This window comes from Artemia franciscana, chromosome 3 (assembly GCF_032884065.1).
Source record: "Artemia franciscana chromosome 3, ASM3288406v1, whole genome shotgun sequence".
In the NCBI taxonomy this organism is placed as follows: domain Eukaryota; kingdom Metazoa; phylum Arthropoda; class Branchiopoda; order Anostraca; family Artemiidae; genus Artemia; species Artemia franciscana.
The window spans coordinates 10,534,822-10,559,573 of NC_088865.1; the positions used below are offsets into that span (position 1 = coordinate 10,534,822).

The window sequence follows — 24,752 nt, forward strand, 5'->3', positions numbered from 1 at the left end:
AAACTATTTTATTACAGAGTAAACTATACCCTACCCATATATCGAATCACGCTGCAGGAATGCACTCCAGGGCCGACGCAGGGACCATAGTAGTCAAGAAGCGTCGTTAATTCTTAAATAATAAAATAAACTATCTATATATATAAAAATAAGTTGTCTGTCTGTTATGTCTGTTAAACTATGTCTGTTACGCCAGATTATATCTTATATATATATATATATATATATATATATATACATATATATATATATATATATATATATATATATATATATATATATATATATATATATATATATATATATATAAATAAGTTGTATGTATTTTTGTGTTGAGGGTTTAAATGTAAAAACTGGGTATTGCATAAATATTTCGAAATATTTTGACAATAGATTAATGTAATTTGAAAACCTTAAAAATGATACTTAAAATTTTTAGGTTTATTATAAATTGTTGAGCTTTAGCAAGCTTGGCACGTGAAGATTTTTTTAACTGTCAATGTTAGAATGAAAATTGACAATATGAAAAACATTGAAAAAGATGGAATGTTACCAAATCCTACAATGGCAGAAGAAACAGCCGAGGAAGCTTCTCAAAGAGTTAATGCCAAAAAACTTGCGGTTAAAGAACGCAAAACCGCGCAGTTAGATGAAAATAAACCTGGACAGCGAGAGTCAAAACGTATCAAAACTGAAAATGATACCGATGATGATTGGGTTTGGGATTTTGACTTGGATAAGGTCATCAATGCCTACCAGATTTTAGTTAAAAAAACAAAGGTTCGGTGATATGTATTTACGTCTGAAAAATAAAGAAGAAAAAGAAAACCGAAACTAAAAATATAAGAACTGGGAATTGCATAAATTTTTCAAAATATTTTGACAATTATTAAAGTAATTCGAAAACCTTAAAACAGATACTTAAAAATTTGAGGTTTATTATAAATTGTTGAGCTTTAGCATGCTTGGCACGTGAAGACTTTTCCAGCTGTCAATGTTAGATTGAACATTGACAAATTGAAAAACATTGAAAAAGATAGAATATTACCAACTGAAAAAATAAAACTGAAAAAAGAAAAAAGGTAAAAAACTAAAAAAAACTAAAAAGAAAAAAACTAAAAAAAGAAAAAAAGAAAAAAATTAAAAAAAGAAAAAACCTAAAAAGAAAAAACCTAAAAAAACCTAAAAAAGGTAAAAAACTAAAAAGAAAAAAACTAAAAAAAACTGGGAATTGCACAAATATTTCAATATATTTTGACAATAGATTAAAGTAATTCGAAAACCTTAAAACAGATACCCAAAATTTTTAGGTTTATTATAAATTGTTGTGCTTTAGCATGCTTGGCACGTAAAAAATTTTCCAAGTATCAATGTTAGAATGAACATTGACAAATTGAAGAAAACAAATCAATAAAAAGAAGAAACTAAAAAAAAGAAAAACTAAAAAAGAAAAAAAACTAAGAAAAGAAAACCGGGACACCGGGACACAAATGACGACCGGGACACCGGGACACAAGGAATATAAATGACGACCGCGACACTCAAAGAGAAATTACAGACTGGGACACCGGGACGCAAATGACGACCTAGACACAGGGAATATTAATGGCGACCGGGACACAGGGACACAACTAAAACGGGGACGCGGGGGGGAACAGGGGGATATATAAATATCGATGACACAGGGAATGTTCGATTAGCAATCACCATCAACAAAGCTCAAGGTCAATCATTAGAATAATGAGGGATAGATCTGAATACAGATTGTTTTTCCCATGGACAATTATATGTTGCATGTTCAAGAGTCGGTAAACCTGACAATCTATTTATATGCACAGACAATGGGACAGCCAAGAATGTTGTATATTCGCAAGTTTTACGTAGTTAAAAATATATATATATATCTATCTATATTCACAGGTGGGACACAGGGACACAACTACAATGGCGCGTAACTAATATGGCGCGTAACGACTTACGCTCGCGGGGGGGCTTGGAGGGGGGGGGGGTTGCGAAGCGCCCCCACCAACTAGGTGTTGGGGTGGTGCGAAGCGCCACCCCAACAGCTAGTAGCCTATATTATTTGAACTACAAAGCACACCATTAGACTATCAGATGGGTTCGACTTGGTTAATCAAAGCTCCTTTCGCTCCTCCCAAAAAGTTTCCTTGTCTTACCCTTATCCTTCTTTTCCCCAACATCACCTGAAAGTTTAAAATTCATCCCCCACCCATACCTGACATACAGCAGTAGGCTATTTTATTGGCCTGATTCATATAGTGTCTTTGGATTCATATTAGATGTCTCCATGAACTCAAATTTGAGGTCTTTTGGCTCCTCCCCTTAATACTCCCTTATATAAAAATAAGTTGTCTATCTGTCTGTCTGTCTATCTGTACAGTGACGTCATGTCATCATGTCGGCATGAAGTTAGTTGTCGCCATGTTTGTTATGACGATGACGTCATTAAAAGTATTTAAGAAATTGTTTAAAGACAAATTTTTAATTGTAAGAAGATCGTGGACGGAAAAATGTTTAATTGTAAAATGACTGAAGAACCTACAATGGCAACAGCCGAGGAAGCTGCTCAAAGAGTCTATGCCAAAAAACTTGCGGCTGACAGAGAAAGTAAAAAAGAAAGCGTGTCGAGGAATAACAAGAACAACAAGAAAACAGGCTTGCGGCTGATAGAGAAAGTAAGAAAAGAAAGCGTGCCGAGGAATCAAAAGAACAGCAAGAAAACAGGCTTGCGGCTGATAGAGAAAGTAAGAACAGAAAGCGTGCCGAGGAATCACAAGAACAGCATAAAAACAGGCTTGCGGCTGATAGAGAAAGTAAGAAGAGAAAGCGTGCCGAGGAACCATAACAACAGTGTGAAAACAGGCTTGCGGCTGATAGAGAAAGTAACAAAAGAAAGCATACCGAGGAATCACAAGAACAACCTGAAAATTATCGCCTGGCATTCAGGTACAGCCCGGTCGATGATTATAGCTTGAGTAGATGTGTTCAAATCGGGACTATGTCTAAAATTTGTCCCTATTGCAAGGCCTTGAAATTCAATGGTGAAACAATGGGAATGTGTTTCGCCTCAGGAAAAGTTAAACTTCCTCTACTGGCTGCACCACCAGAGCCATTGAAGACTTGGCTTACTGGAACTACGTCAGAATCTAAGCGTTTTTTTTTATCACAGATCAGAAAATATAACACATGTTTCCTAATGACGTCGTTTGGTGCCCAAATCGAAAATCCAGATGAATTTATACCTACTTTCAAAGTAAAAGGGCAAATTTATCTTAGGGCAGGGTACCTTCCATACTCAGGCGAGAATCATAAATTTTTACAATTGTACTTCATCAGTGATAGAAATTCTGAATTGAATGCACTTTGCGAAATTTGTCCCGACGTTGAAAGGACAATCGTTTCCCAATTGCAACATCTTTTCCACGAAAATAATAATTTAGTGCGTCTGTTCAAAACAGCCATCGATTTGATGCCTACTGATACGCATAAAATTGCTATTTCCGCTGACAAAACGCCTCCTGGCCAACAATTGCGTAGATACAATGCTCCAACTATCGACGAAGTGGCAATTGTTATGGTCGGTGATCAGTTTTTACCTCGAGATATTATTCTTCATAAGCGAAACGCTCAGTTGGTGAGAATCGCTGAAACTCATCGATACTACGATGTCCTACAACATCTTATCATTTTTTGCGATGGAGCCGACGGCTATCACTTTATGGCCAATGCAAAGTGCACAAAGCAATATCCTCGACTTTTAGTACCCAACACAATTACTGGCAATGCTGGTTACCCACAATATAGAAGAAGATCTACTGAAGATGGCGGTAAAACAGCAATAATAAAGAAGCGTAACGGTACCACCATCGAAGTAGATAACCAGTGGGTCGTTCCATATTCCCCTTTATTATCAAAAACATTTAATGCACACATAAACGTTGAATACTGTAACTCCGTAAAGGCAATCAAATACACATGTAAATACGTCAACAAAGGCAGTGACATCGCAGTTTTTGGCTTGCAGTCCGAAATCAGTGATATCGACGAAATCGTACAATATCAGGCTGGAAAATACATAAGCAGAAATGAAGCTGTTTGGCGAATTCTTTCATTTCCGATACATGAACGTCGTCCAGCTGTTTTTCACTTAGCAGTACATTTACAGAATGGTCAACGTGTTTATTTTTCGGAATCCAACGTGCAACAAAGAACCCTGAATCCACCGGTTACAACGTTAACTGCTTTCTTTTCGCTATGCAAAAATGATCCTTTTGCAAAAAAAAACTGCTGTATACTGAAGTGCCTTCGTATTACACGTGGAATACTAAAAATTAAGTATTTGAACGTCGAAAACAGGGTAAATCAGCCAACGGCTGCTTTTGGTGAATGTACCCGGTCCGACATCCTTTGAGTATTTGAGAACTGTAAACGGTACTTTACATGACACTTACCGTAGTGCATGTCAAGCTCTGAATTTATTGGAGAATGACCAACACTGGGATAACTGCATCAATGTCAACTCCAGGTCAAATTCGTTCATTGTTTGGAATCATACTAACAACTTGCTCTCCTTCAGCTCCTACAGAGCTATGGGAAAAATATAAATCGAAAATGTCCGAAGATATAATCCATCGAAAACGGTTAGAGACGTCAGATATGACTTTTGATTTTACATCATAAATTTATAACTACACTTTAGTTATTATAGAAGATTTGTGCGTATGTATGACAAACAAACCTCTTCAGGATTTGGGAATACCTTCACCTAATCGTACCGCTGCTGTTTCGACATGTGTAGAATTGGATCGTGAACAAAGTTACAGTACGAGTGATCTATTGTCGTATGTACAAAATAACATTTCCAAGTTAACGTCGGAACAAAAAGACATTTATGATACGATAATGCATTGTGTCGATAACAACGTTGGAAAAATTTTCTTTTTGGATGCGCCAGGAGGTACTTTCTAAAACGTTTGTGATAAAACTGATTCTAGCATCAATTCGATCAAAAAATGATATAGCGTTGGCAATTTCGTCGTCCGGAATAGCCGCAACGTTGCTACCTGGTGGAAGAACTGCTCATTCCGCTTTGAAATTGCCTCTGAATTTGCAATCTACAGAAACTCCCACGTGCAATATTTCCTAATCATCTGGGATGGGTAAAGTATTGCAGCAATACAAACTTATTATTTGGGACGAGTGCACAATGGCACACAAAAAATCGTTTGAGGCCCTGGATCAATGTTTGAAGGATTCCCTTTGGCAGCACATTAATATTGCTTGCGGGAGATTTCAGGCAAACATTACCTATAATACCTAGATCAACTCCTGCACACGTAAAGACATTAAAATTAACTACAAATATGCGTGTCCGATTGGAAAACGATGACTCTGGTCAAACGTTTTCAGATCAATTGCTGGTAATTGGAAACGTAAAGCTCCCAGTAGACTCAATTTCAGGACGTATACAACTACCTGCTGAATTCTGTAATTTAGTGACGTCCAAGAACGAATTGATTGAAAAAGTATTTCCGAATATTCTAAACAGTTATAAAAATAATAAATGGCTAAGTGAAAGAGCGATTCTTGCACCCAAAAATATAGACGTCCACGAAATTAACAATATTGTTTTGACCAAGATTCGAGACCAGGCAGTCTTTTACAAGTCAGTCGACACAGTTTTGGAACCAAATGAGGCAGTTAATTATCCATCTGAAATTTTTAAATTCTGTGGATCTTTCTGGTTTTTCACCACACGTGCTGCAACTAAAAATAGGCGTACCAACAATATTGTTACGTAACATAAACCCACCAAAGCTTTACAATGGCACGCGACTTGCCGTAAAAAAAAAAATGGAACACGTAATAGAGGCAACAATCTTTACAGGGCCATTTGAGGTTGAGGCTGTTCTTATTTCTCGCATTCCCATGATTCCAACGGATCTGCCCTTTCAATTTAAAAGATTGTAATTCTCAATTCGATTAGCATTTGCAATCACCATCAAAAAAGCTCAAGGTCAATCATTAGAAAAATGTGGTATAGATTTTAATACGGATTGTTTTTCCCATGGACAATTGTACGTTGCATGTTCGAGGGTCGGTAAACCTGACAATCTATTTATATGCAGCGACAATTGGACAGCGAAGAATGTTGTATATTCGCAAGTTTTACGCAGTTAATTTGTATTGTATCTATATATATAAAAACGAGTTGTGTGTATGCATGTTTGTTTGTTTGTAAAAAGAGCGTTTGCATATGACGTCATTATAAGTACATAAGTCTTTGTATATGCACAGACAATGGGAAAGCCAAGAATGTTGTATATTCACAAGTTTTACGTAATTCAAGCCACATATATAAATCTATCTATATTCATAGGTGGTACACAGGGACAAAACTACAATGGCGCGTAACTAATATTGCGCGTAACGACTTACGTGCACGGGGGGGGGGGGCTTGGGAGGTGCGCGAAGTGCCCCCACCAACTAGGTGTTGGGGTGGCGTGAAGCGCGGATTACGAGGCTGATATAAAATGAAGTTTACTCTATAGGCTACCTATCTTATTCTTTCATTTTGGGGCAGATATGATTAAGGGCTTCAGGTCTATAGGTCAAAAGAGCAAACATAAGGAAAATGACTAAATGTGTGAAAATTGAGTTTCAAATTGAAGATGGACTAAAATCTACAAGCGTTAAATATATGCGGCAGTTAACCGGCCCCACAACCAATATATCTTCTGAGTGATAAATAGAAAAATTTACAGAAACAAAACAGTGGCAATTTCGCACGGGTCCGAAAGTGCTGCCAGCTAAGTTTATCATTCGGTTTTTCGCACTTGGGATTGCAGTAGAGAAATGGTATCAGATGTTCCTCTTAAGCTTTAAAAGTTGTCTCATTACTAAATAAATTAGAGTTTATCCTTTGCACCTTTCTTAGTGATGACGTTAGAAACTTGGCCTACGGCAAAAAGTCAGCTTTTGAACTAAGATAGAGATTAATTTTTTCAACGGGCAGAACTAGTTAGCTTTCAATGCCGTGAATTGTTTTTGAATATAGTGTGCATATTCTTAGTATACATCTGAGTATCTATGATGATTTTAAAGCAATTTTAAGAATTATTATTATTTTTTTTTTTACTTAATCATTAAGACAATTACAGACAGTAAAGCGTTTTCAAGCATACCAAAATCCTTGCTTGGCTTGATTGACCTACGATTTTTTTCTGTTACAAAAAAATGTAATGTAATACTCTTTCAGTGTAAGAAATATGGTGCCGAGGAGGCTGTAACGTCTGATTAATTTCGTTTTGTTTTAAATTGTGAAGTAGTTGTTTATTTGGCTTTGAATATTTGTTGTCTTCTAATATACTTTTAGTAGAGCATAGAGAGGGGGGGGGGCTCTTTTTTTATGGCTTAATTCTGCTGAAGATTTTTGTTTAAATACGCCTTTGCTTCTTTTTTTGTGAGAGTTGGTTTAATATGATATTTTCTTAAACAAATTCCTTCCTTAGTACATTTTACGCATCATGAAAAAATTCCTTCCTAAGTAGATTTTATCCATCATGAAATTATACTGAAAAAGATGTTATTTTTTTCTTCTCTAGACGAATCTGACATTTGACCCCTTTTGGCCAAAATGACAGTATGAAGGCACAAAATGAACGTTAACAATAGCTACTGTTGTGCGTTTCCTTTTGGGGTTTAAACAGGGCAATCGAACTCAAACCATTTGTTTCATTGAGTCATCTTTACATTTTTGATCTTTTTGGTTATCAATTTTTTGGCTATCATACGATGTTTATGGTTATTATAATTTTTATTTTCCGAAAATTGAATTTTCATTTCAGTTTTCTGGGCTAGAAAATTTGAGAGTAAAGTGCTTTTAAACATACCGAAATCCTTGTTTGGCTTGAATGACCTACGATATTTTGGGTTAAAAAAAATTAGTGTAATATTTTTTCAGTGTGAGAAGTATGGTGCCGAGGGGGCTGCAGTATCTCAATTAAGATAACTTTCTTTTGTTTTAAATTTTAAAGCAGCTGTTCGTTTAGCTCTGCACATTTGTTGACTTCTAATATGCTTTTAGTAAAGCATAAAGATAGATGGGGGGAGAGGGCTCATATTTGAGGCACTTGGTTTTTAGGGTTTTATTTTTGCATAAATGAGCCATAATTTCTTGTTATGAGCGTTGGTTTAATGTAATCTTTTCTGAAAAAATTCCTTCCTAAGCAAATTTTATAGATCATGAATTTATATTTAAAGAGGTGGGCTTTTTCCTCGACATGAATCTGACTTTTGACCCCTTTTGGCCAAATTGACAGCATTAAGGCACAAAATGAACGTAAACAGTAGCTACTATTGTGGAATTCCTTAAGGGATTTAAAAAGGGCAATCGAACTCAAAATATTTGTTGATTGAGCCATATGTACATAATCTACTTTTGATGCAAAAAATTTCGACAGAGAAACAACTTATAAATTAAAACAGTTCTGTGACCATCTTCAAAATGACAGAAAACAGCGGTTCTCAGCTCCCCCTCCCCTTTTACATATTTCCAAGGCAATGTAAATCCTCTTGCATTATTCCATTTTGATTAGTGCCATCCAAATGTATTAAGCAGGTAAATATTTGGAATCAGTATAAAAGAAGTAGAAAACTTATATTGAGGATGTTTATGTTGTTGACTTTCTTTTTCTAATGAAAATATTATTTTTTGTCTTATCCTTTTTTCCATTTATGCTCTGTCCTTTTTGTGTTTTTGTAAATGGTTTTCAAATAAATCAAATTATCTATTATACTTAGTTAAGAATTAACGACGCTTCTTGACTACTAAGGTCCCTTCGTCGGCCCTGCGGTGCATTCCTGCAGATAAATCAAATTATCATATATTGCCATTAATAGTTTGAATAATTTTGCCTAATTTTCTCAGCGCCCAAAATCCAACAAGGCTTTTACGGTACAAGTGGACATTTAGGAACACACAAAGGCAAAAATGCTAGCTTGTCTTCAACTTTGTTCAGTGATGATTTGCACCTTTCAGAATCTGGCTAAGACTCAGATTAGCTTTTATTTACAGTTATGTTTTGTTTTTCATGCTTATTTTAACCATGGTGTTGAGTAAAGTGTATATTTGTTTAAACTTGTTCGTTAACTGTTGTTTGAAACATATGGAGTCAGGGAAGTCAGACGCGCATTTGGTCCTCCTTCAAAAGATTCTTCTAACCAAAGAAAAGAAGACACTAAAATGCGAGTTTTCCTCCGGTAAGGTGGGACAGAGAAGAGAGAAATGGGAGAGATCTGCTGACATTGGTTAGGGAGAATATATTCTTTAGAGAAATAACTTTGCCCCTTACAGGTAAAAATGAAGTTGGTATAATAAATATTAAACTTGAGGAAAATAGATAACCAATGTCAGCAGATCTCTCCCATTTTTCTCTTCTCTGTCCCACCTTACCGGAGGAAAACTGTGTAGCAGAGGACAGCTGAGTTCCAATAGTGTTATTATTTAATTTAGTTCCTAGCCAGATTCGAAAAGCCCCCTCCCCCTAATGTCCACGTCATAGCAACAGACTAACTTTCCAGGCGGAGTCTCATGAAGCACGTAACTTCAAACATATGGATGGTTGAGCTAAGTAGCGGAGTTAATGCAGGGACCCTTCGGTTCTGTCCTTCCTCCCCCGGATGTCTAGATATTATTGTGATGTGTTCTGTAATGCTTATCCCTATTTATTTCAATGTAATTTGAGATTTTAAGTTGAATTTTTGAAATTATACCCTCTACAAAGTTTTGCTGCCCACTGCTTGTAAAATAAACCTCTGTACCATGTAAGGGTCTTTAGTCAGCATCGCTGCAGATTAAGCAACAACCAGCTGGCATGCAGAGATTAAGTAAGTATTTAAGTAAATTTTTAAATAATTTAACAATTTGAAGTTGTGTACATTTATGCCTCTATTTTAGCCATAAAAATGCTATATTGTCTTTTAGTTGTCGTTTTTCCGACTCAAGAGGTGTTAAGGAGTTAATCGTTCAATGTTTCGATTAGAGAATTCATATCTCACCCTGGAAAGATTAAAACTATAAACAAATAAAACCTATCTTAAGGGGTCAATACTTATCAAAATAATCGCTACAAAGACATTTTTTTAAAGTTATTTTTTTTAGACGTAGGTGCAATAGCCAAGATATTAGTTGAATTTATACCGTGATAGGAAAACCCTATCTCAGTTGGAACTCATCGAAACTCAACACCCAAATAACATGCTCTTAATTAAGCAGAACAGACAGAATTATACATTCAGGATTAGTTAACGAGGTAAATCAACAGACAACATATTGCCATGTTATCAAATTAGCATATCTGTAATGTCCCGGGAACAGCTTGTGGATCAAGTGGAAGCTTTCACGAAGTGTTGGAGGGCCAAGTGGGCCTCAAAATGTGACTGGGGAGGAGAGGCCAGAGAAAAATGCAAAATATAATATCTCCGCTCCACCCGACAGTTTTACATTTTAGGCCGCCCTTGCAATCAAATCTATTTGAGATGAACTAGCAATGCAATTCAAAAGACATTGTGTGTGCTCAGGTTATCAAACTAGCGGATTAGGGATATATCGAGGACGACTCGGGGGATCGATTCATAATTTCAGGGTGAATTAAGAGGACAAGTGGACATCAGATTTTTACTTGGTGAGAGGGGGAAGAGGCATAATGAACAAAAAACTATATATATATATATATATATATATATATATATATATATATATATATATATATAAACTATATATAAAAACTATATGTATATATATATATATATATATATATATATATATACTAGCTGTTGGGGTGGCGCTTCGCACGACCCCAATACCTAGTTGGGGGGCGCTTCGCGCACCCCCCAAGCCCCCCCCCACGCGCGTAAGTCGTTACGCGCCATATTAGTTACACGCCATTGTAGTTGTGTCCCTGTGTCCAACCTGTGAATATATATATATATATATATATATATATATATATATATATATATATATATATATATATATATATATATATATATATTTTTAACTACGTAAAACTTGCGAATATACAACATTCTTCGCTGTCCCATTGTCGGTGCATATAAATAGATTGTCAGGTTTACTGACTCTTGAACATGCAACATATAATTGTCCATGGGAAAACAATCCGTACTCAGATCTATACCTCATGATTCTAATGATTGCCCTTGAGCTTTGTTGATGGTGATTGCTAATCGACCATTCCCTGTGTCGCCGTCGTCATTAATATATCCCCCTGTGCCCCCGGCGTCCCCGTTGTAGTTGTGTCCCGGTCGTCATTTATATTCCCTGTGTCTCGGTCATCATTTGTGTCCCGGTAACCCAGTATGTAATTTCTCTTTGAGTGTCCCGGTCGTCATTTATATTCCCTATGTCCCGGTGTCCCGGTCGTCATTTGTGTCCCGATGTCCCGGTCTGTAATTTCGTCAGTCGACAAACATGAAGTCAGTCGACACACAAACATGACGTCACTCGACACACACACACACAACTTATATATATATATATATATATATATATATATATATATATATATATATATATATATATATATATATATATATATATATATATATATATATATATATATATATATATATATATATATATATACATATATATATCTATATATATATAAAAATAAGTTGTCTGTGTGTGTGTGTGTCTGTCGAGTGACGTCATGTTTGTGTGTTGACTGACGTCATGTTTTCGACTGACGAAATTACAGACGGGGACATCGGGACACAAATGACGACCGGGACACCGGCACATAGGGAATATAAATGACGAAAAATTTAAATTGTTAAAAAGTTTAAAATAGTAATATATGTTCGTTTAATTTAATATTTGACTTCATTTCAACTCGTTTTATATTTTACTATGGCTCTTTACCTAACAAGAAGATTGGGTGGCTTTGAAGAAATGAATATTGACAAGGATTAATTTTGCTGATGTGATTAAATTGAAAATTCTTAGTACTTAATTCAAGGAGCCTTGTCTTATTACCACTATCTACCAATTAAAGACAAGTCGATACATCAATTATGACAGGGCTTAAGTATGACATTTAGGGACACTCAGGGGGATATATCCATAGACCGAAAACGTGGCAACCCTGCTCGGATGTTCTCTTATCACCATCATCAATACTTCCGGGACCTTTTCTTTAAATTGGGTGTAGAGGATAGTGTACTAGCACTTTGGCCGCCCTTTCAGCCAGCCCTTTGGTTGGCTGAGACCTATTAAAATAAAATAGTAAGTATAAAGCTCTTTTTAACTTCTATAGATGTATAGTCTTCGACCTGTTTTAATCGAAAACTAGGCTAACAAAAGCTGCAGGCCTTTGGTGCGTATGGTTAACCTATAGGCCTAGATTAACAGAGTACATACTCCACTTCATTAATGTGCAAATATATACCCTGAATTGCGTCCTTAATCCAAAATTCATTGTTCTCATTGAGGCAAAACTGATGGTTTTCTGGTAAATAGCCTATGGGACAGTCTATATTTTGTACCTTAAATGAAAGAGAGTATACCACTCTGTGCATTTTTTTTTGTTAGTTACAAATACAGCTGTTTAGGTTTACATTTTGTTTTAAGCTCTTTATAGACCCTCAAAAATAACAAATTTTTGGGTAAAATTCTTGTTAATTGACTTCTTGCTAGCCTATCTTGGAAAGGGTTTAGGTTAGGAAAATGAAACTTTTAGGGATGGGTCTACAGGCTAAAGTATGTCCCAGGAAGGTATTTCAAAGTACCAACCTTCACTCTTCCCTTTAGAGGGCCCTGAAGTTTGCCTACATGACAGGTCTATTACCTATTGAAATTTTGACAAAACAACATTTTGTCTTAATTTTCAGTTACTAGTTGCTTTTTATCTGCCTGTAGTTCTGAAAATGTAATTCCTGTTATTTGAGTAGAATTTTGAGCCATATCAAGTTTTTTTTTCAAAATTTAGGAAATATATTTCAAAAAGAGAATAAAAAAAATTAGGCTATTCTTTATAAATATGATAAGTAGTTAATATCACAAATTCAAATTGTGACCTAACCTAACTATAAATAATTTTGGTGCTGAGAAAACGTATTCTGGTATTATCTCTTCAAAAACAACCAAAAGCACATAGGATACTTTAATTGAAAATTTGGCATCAAGGAAGAAGAAAATAGCATAAACAGCAAAATAAAACTTATCTATCCAACTTAATCACAGAAAATCTGTGCTTATGGATTATATAACATTAAAAGATAGACTTATAATGAAATAGTACATTTTAGACCAAGGTTTTAATGTGTTAAAGCTTTTTATACCCCATATTTTTGTCATTTTTAAGAGCTCTAAAAGTGCTTAATTTGAATTTGTGATAGAAGTGATTATTATCCTTAAATTACCTTAAATCGCACTGGCCGGCGAATAAGGTTGGGTGAACATCCTGTAGATTCGCCGGTTGAGTGATGGAGGTGGAAGTGCGTTGTCTAGTTCCGTTGAGTAGATCCACTGGCCTCCCAGTGTAGTTTCCACTCCATCGCTGCCCAGTCTCGGTCAATTGCTTTTTTGAAGTTGTCAACAGTTTTGGACTGAACTGTTTCTTCACTAAGGGAATTCCACAGTGGAACAGCACGAGTTGAGAAGAAGTTGGAACGTTCTCTCCGTGAGCTTCTTTGTTGCTGGAGCTTCTTGGTGTGGCCCCAGGTGTGGCTAGAGAGCGACTTATTAAAAAGCCCTGGTGTGACACCATTCTCCAGCAGCTTGTGGGTCAGGATTGCATCTCCGCGTTTTCTCATGTACGTCAGGGTTGGGAGCTTGAGTTTCTTGAGGCGTTCAGGGTACGAGAGGTTCTTACATTTGGTTGGTAGTTTTGTAGCCCTCCGCTGAACGCTCTCAAGGATCTTCTTGTCCACGACATAGTGGGGAACGGCAAGAGAGACTCCGTACTCAAGTTGCGGTCTGACCAGTCCTGTATATAGCTTCCTGATTGTCCTGGGAGATCTACTGGTGATATTACGTCTGATGAGACCAAGGGACCTGTTGCCTTTTGCAGCTAGGTATCTGCTGTGACTATGGAATTTCATTTTGTCATCAACAATGACCCCAAGGTCTCTTTCTTTGGTGACAGTTTCCAAAGTTATGAGCTTCCCAGTACGATCTGTCATTGTATATGTCATTCCTGGGTTCTTAGGGCCAAGATGTAGGACTTTGCACTTTTCAGCATTAAACTCGAGGGACCAGGAAGAGGACCAGTTGTTGAGGGTGTGCAGATCTGCCTGCAGAGCTGCGCACTGTTGGTTGTTTGCAACTGGGCCAAACAATTTCGAGTCGTCTGCAAACAGTTTAAGGTCATTTTGCACTGACTGGGCTGAGTCATTGATGAACATGTTGAAGAGGGTAGGTCCCAGTTTAGTTCCTTGCGGAACTCCGCTGAGCACTGGAGTTGGGTTTGACATGATTTGATTCCCCTCCTCATCATACATCATCACCCTCTGTATTCTATCCTTGAGAAACTGGATAATCCATTCCCTTACATCTTGGTGGAGTTGATAGAACTCTAGTTTCCTTTCCAGGTACGAGTGTACTACCTTCTCGAAAGCTTTGGCTTGGTCCAGCAAGAGTACGTCAACTGGAAGGCCTTCCTCAATCATCTTGGTGATTATGTCATATGATTGAATTAGGTTTGTCTCCACAGAGCAACCCTTCCTGAAACCATGTTGTCCATCGTATAACAGGCTGTTAGTTTCCAGATGTGCAACGATTGCATCATTTAAGACGCCTTCCATGACTTTTGATGGGACAGAAGTCAGGCTGATGGGTCTGTAATTCTGTGGTTTATCTTTCTGTCCTTTTTTGAAAACTGGCATGACATTTGCTGTTTTCCAGTCAGAGGGAATAGTTTTGGAAGCTATTGACATCTGGAATATTCTTGTCAGGGGTTCCGCTATTTCAGCTGCGGTCTCCTTCAGCAACCTAGGATGGATGCCATCGGGTCCCTTTGCCTTGGATGGGTCCAAAGTTTTTAGGGGCTTGTAAGTATCACAAGCTGTGAACTGGATCGGTGGCATAGGGTGTTTGATGTGGGTGGTTGGCATATCCGGTGGGGGGCATACAGGGTCTTTAGAGAAATTTGACGAGAAGCATTGATTGAGGGTATCTGCCATTACCAATGGGTCGGTTATTTTGGTTCCATCGCTGGAGGTAAAATGATGGATCAACCTGCGGCTTGGGTTGTTTGAAGTGACATATCTCCAAAACTTTTTTGGATTGGTTTTTGCCTCTAGTGCTATCGACTCCTCATATCTTATGGTTGCTTTTCTGGTCGCATTTCTCAGTTTGTTCCTGGCCTTTTTGTACTGCTCTAGATGGGCTGCACTCTCACAATTTTTATACTTTTTCCAAGCTTTCTTTTTCTTATTAATGACTTTTTTTTAGCTGTGGTGACATATACGGAAGGGTTCTGGGACGTTCTGAGAAGTAAGTTTTCGTATGCTTCAACTCAAGACTCAGTAGTATGTCCTTGAAAAGCTCCCAGGATGCTTCAGTGTCTTGTTGCAAGGAGTTTTCCCATTCAATCTCTTGTAGGTCCTGGCGTATTTTCTTGTAATCAACAAACATTCGTTTGATTTTGTTGGTTGGTATCTGATTCAAGATTATTGCACTCAGGATACAAAGATGGTCGCTTGCTCCAAGGGGGGGTAAGTTTGCTGTTGACATAATTTTTTTGGGGTTGTTTGACAGAACGAGATCAAGGAGAGATGGAGTTTGATGATCTCTATGTCTGGTAGGGAACTCAACTGTCTGGACCAGCAGGTTATCAGCAAAGGCTTCAAGAGTTGGATTGGTATAGTTGTTTTGAAGAGTAAAGCCTAAACCATCGACCCACCTGGTGTCCGGCATGTTAAAGTCTCCTGTGATGATGACATTTTTGGGGTTACATATTGTCATTTCATTTATAATATTTGCCACATACTGAAATGATTCTTCGGAGCTGGGGGAGGAAGGGCTACAATAAATCACGCCAATTCTAAACTTTTCAGACCCTACTGTCAATTCAACCAGGATAGACTACCCAAAAATAATTGGCACTTGTGAAAAGGTCAATGTTATTTACCTTCAAGGCTGACTTGATGTATATGGCAACTCCTCTCCTCACATTGGGTCTGTCCAGATTCGAAATGACTGTGTATCCTGGTATCTGAATATGGCTATCCTCCAGTCTATTTTGAGAGTTTTTTGGGCAAATTTCACTTAAGCACACAACGTCTATATCTTCGTGAGCCAGCAACACTTTTAGCTCATTCAGCTTGTTTGGCAAGGAGTCAATGTTTGTTGACAACACTTTCATCACTTGTTTCTGTCTGCTTCTTCTTCTTCCTGAGCCCGCTGGAACTAGCACGTCATCGTTGGATGACGGACTTTCGTCTGCTTCGCTAGATGCTGCGTCAGTTGAATAAGAATCTGGCGAGTTGTATTCTGATTCAACAGAAAGAACGCAGCTAGTGTCAGATTTGGCAGTTTCAAAACTGCATTCCGATGAATGTTCTTGAGCTGATATGGAACTACTATATAATACACTGTTAAATGACACTAAACTACTATTTACATGTCTTTTGTCTGGCTGTGCATCTAGTGCTCCATCGCCCCCAATGCTGGGGGTGGAGCTCGCTGACCGTTTTTTGAAACGACTTTGCCGTTCCGTACTCCGAGGTCAGTCTCACCGTTTGCAATCCGTCTTTTAAGTTCCTCTGTAGCGCTCTTACGTTTAGCTCTGTCCTCTCGGGACTCATCGCTGTGGAACTGTATGTCTGCTTTCAGCTCGACGGATTTTTTCAAGATCTTTACCTTGGTGGCAATGTCTGTAACACTAAAAAGAATCGGGGGAGGGCGGTCTGGGACTTGCTGGGTGGGTGGTTTGTTTGCACCAAGTCTTTTCAGGTTCAGAATTTTGACGCCGGGGAGACTATAATCTGAGGCTAGGTGCTGGATCACAAAGTTTGTATCATCGTCTGTAGGTGAGACACTGTAAGCGATGAGGTTCAGTTTCCTGCGTTGTCTGTCCCTATCCTGCCTCATCACTTTTAGGACTTGGTCCTCTAGGTCAGTACCAACTCTTCCCTCCGCGACTAGTTTAGAAATTCTGCTATCGACATCAGCAACAGAACACTTAGATGCCATGTCTCTTTCAATGTTGGAGATCCGATCACTGAGTGGGTTTACTGCCTCGCTTATTTCTTTTGTGATACTGTCCTTAAATAAGTCGAACAAATCATCAAACTTTTTTGTGATTCGATCTTCAAACTCGGAAAGGAGGGTTTTTACTTGGTTACCAATGTTACTTTGATTGGACGACTGCGGTGCCCTGAGTTTGCACACTGGGCATACCCACTGGCAACCAATTTGCCTTGTCATCTTTGTGAAAAGATTGTACTCAGCTAGGGGCATCTCCAAACACTTTATACATAGCCAATTTTCACAAGAATCACATTCAAGGGCAGATGAGTTAGGGTCTAATGCTACCGCGCATGCTGAGCATTTGTCTTGGCCTTTAATCGGACTGTCTTTCTTCCGCTTAGAAGACTGCGATGCCATCTGTGGTTCTTTCTCGAAAAGTCTGTAATTAGTTCGTACTTGTAGGTGGCAGCACTTTTATTCACAACCGCGGTTCTGGAAGTCTAACACTGGTCCATATTACACAGGAAAAGTTCTTTTTTCTGGTTCTACAGTTTTGGTTTAGTATATTTGCCAATTTTGTTCTTTGGTTAGTGTTCTATATCCGCCACAATTCACTATTATTCACAGAGCAAAAAACAGCTGGTGTTGCCATATTGCATCACCATCATCACCAGATTAAAGAATAATCTGTTCAAATAGATTTCAATCTGTTCCTGGACATAACTATAATCATAAGCTCTTATAGCATTCACAATTACAGAGTAGCTTTTTTTCCACTAAATTTCCTTCACAGAGCAAATTCTTTATACCAAAACAGAATAAAAGTTTAATAAAACAACACAATTCTTGGAAGTTGTCAAACTAATGCACATGGCGGTCGTCTAGACCATATATAAAAAGGCATACAAGAGTATGTTCACTTTATTGGTATGTCAATTATATGAACTGCAAAATATTTATCATTCTATCTATAGAGGTAAGTTTGTAATTTACCTCACTCCTTTAATGTGCAAATAGGCTATATACCCTGAATTGGTATAGGCTATATAGGGGTGGGGGTAAAGTTCAATTCCAATATAAATCCATGTTAATTTAAATTCAGGATTCAATTCTGACTATAGAGGTAAGTTTATTTCTTAGCATCTTGAATAGTCTGTTAATATAAACCTTGTATTACCTGCATATGTCAATATAGAATTTTTTTTACCTTTATCTGAGCTATAGAATATTGTCAATTACTGCTATTTAGAATGCAGTGTAAAGTCAAACAGAAGACAATATCATGCTTTCTTTAATTATTTAGAATGGTAGAAAGTCATTCAGATGACTTTGTATGCCTCATTCTTTTATAGAGCAAACATAAATTACATCCTACAGATGACTCTTTATACCTCATGCTATGATAGAGCAAACATGAATAAAGTCATACAGAGGACTTCCTACACTTCAAATTGTTATAGAACAAATATGAATAAAGATTAAATGTTCTTTACAAATATTATAATCACTTCTATTGCAAATTAAAATTGAAGCATTTTTTGAGCTCTTGAAAATGACCTTGAAATTGAAATATGGGGTATAAAAAAGGCTTAAAACATTAGTCTCAGACTTTAAAACATTGGTCTCAAACTTTAAAACATTAGTCTCAGACTTACTGTTTCATTATAAATCCATTTTTTAATGTTATATAATCTACAAGCACTGATTTTCTGCAATTAAGGTGAATAAGTAAATTTTGTTCTGCCATTTATGCCATTTTTTTCTTCCTTGATGCCAAATTGTCAATTAAAGTATGTGTTTTGGTCATTTTTGACAAAATAATGTTATGTTTTCTCAGTACCAAAATTATTTATAGTTAGGTTTGGTTAGTTAGGTTAGTTTGGTTTAGGTTAGGTCAAAAAGTACTTCAATTTCAATTTGCAATAGATGCAATTATTATATTTATAAAAAATGGCATCAATTGGTATATTCACTTTATTGTTAAGTCAATTATATGAAATGTAAAACATTTACTGAATAAAGTCATACAAAGCCAAAGATGATCCCCTGTTGTGAATCACTGTAAAGGAGCTTGCACAAATGAACTTCATAAGCACAATAGTTTACAAAAACACTGAAGTTTCATAATGGGTGAATCAAGCAAACACTCAATTTTGTATGATGATTTTTTGAATAAATGTCAATTTAAATTGTGTTTTATTTTCAAGTAGGCTTTTTGGAATATTTGAACAGCGGTGACTGAGGTTTCATCACAGTTGAATTTGTTGCTTGCTGTAAATAGAGTTCTCTTCAAAACTGATTGCAAGTTGGAGAAAAATCCTGTACATTGTGCTTCTTAAAGCTTGTGGCATGTCCCAAACTTGTTGCCTCTGGCTTTCTAAGCAAAAGCTCTGGGTTTTGAGCCCAAAATCCAGCTAACCAGTCTATACCAACTTTTTTAGAGTATGTCCAGCTGTTTGGTACAGTCTTATTGCTTGCAATGGCATAGTTGCAACCAAGGGTTCTGGTGTCTTGACTGGTCAAACCATAACATATTCTGCATGCTTGCAGCAGGTATTGAGAGAGCAATGCTTCTTCTTCAGGTATAAAAATAGTAGCAAATCCAAACTTTTGGGCACCACTGTAATGGGCTTTTTCATCATCACTGAGTTTTGAATGTTTTTGGTAGTGTCTGTGAAGGGCTGAACATGACACTCCATGTTTCTCCACCACTGCCCTAATTGATAAGCTGCCTTCTAGGTTGACAACAGCTGCTTTAGTCATGAAATGCTGGTCAACTTTCTGTTCAGCAACCAATTTAGAATATTTCTCCCACTTAGCTCTTAGAAATCATGGCATTTTCTTCTATTCTGATGTCAAATGTGAAAAAAAAGATGTATAAGCAATTTTTATCATTAGGATACACATAAATAACAGATAAGATAATAACAGATAAGAAAAAATGCTATGTATAGACTGAACTGTAAGAATCCATGTTGATTTTTGAATTAAAATGGAATAGTTGTGGGCATCAAGTAATGGCTAATTAAAGAAAAAGCTAAGGCAGATAGTCCAAACTATCATTAGGGAATTAATGCAATTTTGGCATTAATTCCCTCCTTATTAGAACTATATAAAAATGATGTTATTTTATGTGTTAATAGATATGTCTATCTATTATCTGTCCATGCATCATTCCTAGGGCAGTAGAACCAAGGTAGACAGTCATAGAGCTAAGATAGTGACAGAACCTATAGTTTTCTAGGTATTTGGTTAAAATGACAGTAGAACCAAGGTGGATAGTCATAGAGCTAAGATAACCTATGGTTTTCCAAGTGTTTGGTTAAAATAGCATGGATAATCAGTGGGGTTAATTATTCCTCTCTTATTGGACCAATATTTGTATGCTATCTTTTACCAAGTCATGCCTGCCTAGACTCTCAGGCAGGTTGAACCAATAATTTATAATTGACACAGGACAATTAATTTGTGTGGAATGACAGGCAAACAAGCATCTAAAGTCAAAATTGGGCCATTCTGCAATGAGTGTCAGGCAAGTAGAGGTTGCATGGTATATACTGGGACATGTCTCACTACATGCCACTTATCCCAGTATATACTGTGCAACACCTACTTGCAAATTGTGTCCAGTTTTTTTTTACTGTTGTATATTTTTCCATAGGATGGCCACACAACATGGCCTGATGTTTTAGTTTTTGTTTAGGATCTTAAACGCACAATTTCTGCAAACCATTACAAGATAAAACACTAAAAACTACTGCCCAAATATTTTTTTGGGGGTATAGCTGAAACTTTTAAGTCAATTTTCTCAAAAACGAAAATAGCAACTTACCAAAATGATAGAACTGTCATGTCTGCCATTGAATGAACTATACTAGATAGCTTTATTAGGTTTTCCAAAGAATGCTAGATGGTAGATAAGTACCATGTCCCACTGTATACCCTGTCCCTGTATATACCACTTAATTTCTTCTGTATGACATTTCAGTGCATCATTTAGTTTTAAGGGAAAAAAAACAGAAAAGTCATCTGTTAGATTTTATTCTTAGGTCTAGTGTTCTATATTAGAAGCATAGTCTATATTAAAAAGTCATCCACATGACTTTATTTAGGACACTATTATAATACAAGTAAAAAGTCATCTGTATGATTTTATTTAGGACAATATTCTAATGCATCATCCCTTGTCATTTGTATTGAAGTTTAATTTTTATTGCAGTTTTTAAAAACAATTTTTCACATCACAAATCTTTAACACATTAGACACCTTTTTTGAACTAGATAACTCGGACTTTGTAATGTTTAGAATCAAATAAAGTGTAGACACCTGTTAGTATATTTAAGGGAACAAGTTTTCCACAAAGCCTACTAGAAAATATAATACAATTTAAATTGACATTTATTAATAAAATCTTCATGAAAACTGATTGCTTGCTTGATTTGACTGCTGGATTCACCCACCATGAAACTTCAGTGTTTTTGTAAACTATTTTGCTTATGAAGTTCATTTGTGCAAGCTCCTTTACAGTGATTCTCATCAGGGGGTAATTGTTGGCCTTAGCTGAATTTTCAAAAACATTTGAGTAATGATCATCTTTTCTCTAGAAATAGAAATATATAATTACACACAAGGTATAAAAAGTCTTTTGTATGAGTTTATTCATGTTTGGTCTGTAATAGTGTGAGACATAGAAAGTTATCTCTATGACTTTATTTATGTTTGCTCTATAAAAGAATGAGACATACAAAGTCATCTGTATGAATTTATATCATTCTAAATAATTAAAGAAAGCATGATATTGTCTTCTGTCTGACTTTATACTACATTCTAAATAGTAGTAATTGACAATATTCTGTTGTTCAGGTGTAAAGAAAAAAGTTTGTGTTGCCAAAAAGTCATTTGTATGACTATATTTAGGCTACTGTATTGTAATAATACAAGGTAAAAAGTCAGCTGTAAGATTTTATTTAGGTTGCTCAGTATATGAAATCATGTAGGCATAGGCTATATCTGTATGACTTTGTTGTTTTCTCTATGTATCACTGGGTTAATATAATTTCTTCCACATGACATTTTAGTGGGTCATATAGATTAAAGGAGATAACCCAAAAGTTATCTGTTTACCTTTTCCATACTTCTTGCTAATAATTTGATGTTTAAAAAGTCATACAGAAGACTTTTTATCATTCTCCAAGTTTAAGGAAACAAAATATTGTCTTTTGTTTGACTTTGTTGTGCTTTCTATATAAGAGTAAATGACAATATTTGTTGCCTAGTATATAAAGGACCAATGACTTTTATTGTCAAATGTTGTTCACCCTAAACCTTACTCATTTTTGCTATCTTGGAAAGAGGTTAGGTTAGGAAATGAAACTTTCAGTAATGAATCTATGGCCAAAAATATACTCTGTGAAGGTATTGGCAAGCTTCCAATCATTTTCTGATTTCTAAGTCTTAGAAATTTGCCTATAACATTTTACCTTAATTTTCAGCTATTGGTTTCTTTTTCTCTGGTTCTAGTGCCAAAATTGCAATTCATGATATATATGTAAAATTTTCAGCCACATAGATATATTGCAGATTTTTGAAAAATCCCAAATTGGGATTAAGCAAAGTTGATACAAAATTAATGATCCTGTACTAGCTATCTCCCAGGTTATTGAAAAGCATACCAAAACCTAAGTGGGTCTCATTGGGCCCAATTCTAGTATATTTTACTTTCCTTTTTTAAATATGTACATATAATTAAACAGAAATGAGTATAGAGTGGTAGAAAATCATCCCTGGCATCTTCTGTTAGTATTGTGTGTATTCTTCAGGTTTGGGAGTTGGTACAAATTGTAGACATGAACTTACTACTATTTGGGAAGCATTAAAGTACAGTTTTATTCATTTGATATGATATTGGTCATGTTATTTCTTGTTTTTATTCTTTGTTATCTGTTATATACATAACTTCTTGTTTGTCTTCAAATCAGTTTGTTTTTCTGTTTTGTTTTTTCTATTTGATTTATTCTCTTTTCTATTGAGTAAACTACTGACTGTATAACAGATTTTCTAATAAATAAATAGATGAAAATTTTAGTTTTTGTGGTACTTGGTATTTACCAAGTGGGTCATTCCATGTCAAGCCAACCAGGTCATGTAATCCACCTCTTTAGATCTTGATGAAACTTGGCACAATTGTTGCATTTGCTATCCTATTGATAAATACCAGATTTTATTTCTCTATCTATTTTAGTTTTTTTTTCTACAAATTTTTTAATTTTCTTAATTTAACGTGATTTTAAGCCTCGGATTTCGTGTCTTGCAATGTAACTTGTAGCTTAAAAAATTAATATCTTGAAAACTATTTGAGATATCACTATGAAACTTTGCATTATATTTAATTAATATATTTAAAATAAAGAAAAAATACATTCACTAAGCTATCTCGACTCCAAAAAATAATAAAAATATTACAATCAGAATTTTTTTTTATTTTTAAACTGTTATCATGATTTACTAAAATTGCAATATCTCAGGTCTCAGACCTGGTAGAGTGTTCATATTTTTTTTTTTTTTACATACTCCTAGATACCTAGGCTAACAGATAAACAAAAAAGATATATGGCTTTTTCACATGTTTAGTTAATATTCCAAAAAGTAGAATATTATTAAGAAATTATAAATTTGTGGTTTACTTACATTTAATAAATGTGAAATAAAATAAAAACTGAAGTCTAAGAATCAATATCTTTTACAGCAATTATTAGTTCTGCTTGTTATATTTTTTCCACTTCATCCAACACTCTTCTGTTTTTCTGATACACTCTTTTTTGAAGTAGTACATTCTGCCAGTGCTACTTCATTGTGGTGCATCAAATGTACTGATAATGTGCTCCAACGGTATTATGCACAAGTCTCCTCTTTGAGGCCAGTAAAAGCTGGCAGCAGGTCCTGGAGAGCAAAGAAAAAGAATTTCAGCATCTTCTTCTTCATGAAACACAGTTTTAACAAGTCCAAAGTACCACTTTACATCATAGTTTGCAGCCACATAATCGTTTAAAGATGGTTGAATGCAGACCCAATCCATAGCAGAATCAAAAGAGAATATTAGAGTTGGATTAGGAATATCAGTAGTCCTCCTTAGTTCAATTTCATTTGTATTTAATGGTTTGAAATAATGGAAACTTCTAGTACTGGGAATAGTCTTGGTGGTTAAAAAACGTGACGCTAACTCCAATCTGAAAGCTTTAGCATTTTTTTTGTCAATAAAGTGAAAGTTTATTTTTTCAATGTTGACTTAAACTGCAGTTGCTGTCTTGATTTGATTTTCATCTGAAAGTTGAAGGCTGGCTTTTCTCAAAAATCTCTTTACAGTTCCTTCCAAGCCATCACATTTTGATTTCCCATGGCTTGTTGCAAAGAATGAATGTTTGGCTTTCCTTCCAAAGTCTTCATGATGGTTAGTTAGTTTTTTGAAACTATTTCTATTTTTGTATTGACCAGCACAGCCGTCAGTGAAATAATGAA

General features: G+C 35.9%; 1 protein-coding gene across 4 annotated transcripts in view; it reads left to right on the plus strand.

Annotated features, from left to right (window-relative positions):
- The first annotated feature begins 12,183 nt into the window (after nucleotides 1-12,183).
- LOC136024870 (DNA-directed RNA polymerase II subunit RPB2-like) overlaps nucleotides 12,184-24,752 on the plus strand; it is a 42,681-nt gene continuing 30,112 nt past the window's right edge. The window contains exon 1 of one of the 4 annotated variants that reach the window (XR_010616942.1): nucleotides 12,184-12,328. The gene's annotated coding sequence lies outside the window, so the exon portion shown is untranslated. Of the gene's footprint in view, nucleotides 12,333-24,752 lie in introns of all 4 variants that reach the window. The other 3 variants (XM_065700392.1, XR_010616943.1, XR_010616944.1) reach the window with 3 other exon arrangements.